Source organism: Sinocyclocheilus grahami, unplaced genomic scaffold (genome assembly GCF_001515645.1).
Source record: "Sinocyclocheilus grahami isolate Dianchi unplaced genomic scaffold, SAMN03320097.WGS_v1.1 scaffold10.1, whole genome shotgun sequence".
Taxonomy (NCBI): domain Eukaryota; kingdom Metazoa; phylum Chordata; class Actinopteri; order Cypriniformes; family Cyprinidae; genus Sinocyclocheilus; species Sinocyclocheilus grahami.
This window is the reverse complement of record NW_015505189.1, coordinates 3,269,722-3,272,151: the sequence shown is the minus strand read 5'-3', so window position 1 is coordinate 3,272,151 and position 2,430 is coordinate 3,269,722.

The following is a 2,430-nucleotide window of genomic DNA, read 5'->3' as shown; positions in this document are numbered from 1 at the left end:
TCCGTTCAGTTGTGGATGCTGCTGATTCACCGAGACCGCCGCGGCTCAGCAAAGAGACGTGTGTGTGTGTGTGTGTTTTCCTTTGAAAACGTTTCCCCAGAAATACTTCGCTATTTAATGCATTTTTCCTTACAAATGATCAGCATAACAATTCGAGTAAATGTGTAAAATGTATGGCATGAATTTGCCATCCTTCTAAAACAATGTGCATTTACGTTACAATTGTAACATAAATTACCAAGTTTAGTTATTTTTAAGTTATTTATATAGCTCAAACTGGCACCGTTTTGGAAAGAAATGGGCTCTCATTTTAACCCATATCATGGTGTGTGATGCTGAACTATGAGTTTCTAATGGTGCTTGTATTTGCACTGTTCTAAACATTAATATTTTATGTGCAACAACAGCATGCTGTCTCAGTGGCCTTACACATGATTTTAAATCTATTTTTTCAAACTTTGATTTAAATGGGGATGATTGTACTGAGAATAACTTTCATATTTTCTTCAACTGAATACTGTTTCCGTGCTGTTTTGATGTATTTTAAAGAGTTGGCAGTCAAAATTAAAACTGCTGGATGATAGATATTCTTCATTCTTTATGACAAATAAGATAATGTGAATTACAGAATGTACAGCGTTTTTAGAATGTATAAATTGCGGTGTACAGCGTTTATTATGAGGGGGTAGAATCCACAGCCCAGTACTCACTACTCATGAGTACTTTTAAATAAGCTACTCTTTTACTCTTACTCAAGTAGTTTTTTGGACAAGTACTTTTACTCTACTCAAACTAAATTTTTTGGAAGGTAATGGTACTTTTACTTGAGTATATTTTTTCAGTACTCTTTCCACCACTGGTGTTACTACAGTCAGGGGATGGAAGAAAACAGGATGAAAGAACATCACGTAATCAATAGTAGCAAAAAAGCACATACCAGTGGTGAGGAAAAGGAAAGGGATATCTTTAAACATGTGCCACTCTGCCCCGGACATGTGGGAGACACGAAACTTCCCACCACCGTAAAACGAGGGTCATTTTCAGTAAAATCTATGCCGGGATTAGTCAGTCTAAGAGTGCATGTTTTTGGAAGGAACACTCGGCCTTGAGGTCAGAGACCTTTTGCCCACACAACACAGCTTCATCCTGTACACAGGCTCAAAATCCCTCTGTATATTTTTCTCAGACATTTATGACCGCAGTTAACATTGCATGCAGTGAATGCTTACAAATGCCGCATTGCTTCCCTTAACACCAAAGTTTATGGGCCTGGTCTATGAAAAATACATAAAACATTGGCTCTGATGGTAAAAAGTCACTTCCTATAGAGACAGAATGCTGACCTGCAGCCTGGCACACGGATCAGAGGTCAACTGCTCTAACCGAGATTATACAACACAATTGGTTAGACTTACCGGAGCAGTTGTTAAAAATTAACCAATTACTCTGACCCAAAAATCACGGCTGCGGGCTTTCATAAATATGACCTCTTCACCTCTCCAAACAAGCTGTTTCATCCCCTCCCTCATCCACTCGTATTTTCTAATGAGAACAGGGTGAAAAGTGCAAAAACATACCACAACAGAGCTATAGCGAGTATTTACTGTGAGAACACAAGCCATTATTTTAGAGCACAGAGGCCTGTGAAATTCTGCCAGAGGACGGTGGCAATGTGTGCATGCACTTATGTATGCGAGCATGAGGGCGGGTTACAGATTTACAGCTCAAGTCAAACGGCCCCAATCTCTCATTAGTTCTTACACACACACACAGAGAGAGAGAGCGTTCCTCCCCTGTGATAGTTTTAACAGACCCTGGCTGTATGAGCCTCGTGAGGGACACCCGTGGGTCAAAGGCCAAACAAATTTTCTGTCAGATTTACAGGCAGAGCAAGGTTGGTGGCAGTGCAGTAAAAATGTTCAGCACAAGTTCAGCAGAGCAACCCGACCGTGTAGCCTGCAGAGGCCGATGGGACTGGGACAAAGGGTTTTAACTCCAAATAGATCCGTAGCGGCATTTACCATATGGATTTACTGTCAAAATGGCTATAAAGGATGTTCGTAGAGTGGAAAGTACATGTTGGGCTTCATAAGCATGGGTGTTCTGTATAATTACATTATGATTATGAGTTGGTGTCTACATTAATGAGTGTCTGGTGACCTGCCTTTGACCACAGTGCACCTCTGATTTAGACACGGCCTATTGCTGACCCTGACACTCACACTCATTCACACACACAGATCTGTTAATGGAGTGCTGATGAAGACATGGGTATAGTGTTAACCTATCGCTGACCCTTGCCAGATTTCTCTCATGGGAAAAAGTAGCACACATGGATACTCACTCACACACACACACACACACACACACACACACACACACACACACACACACACACACACACACACACACACGCATGCACACACACAC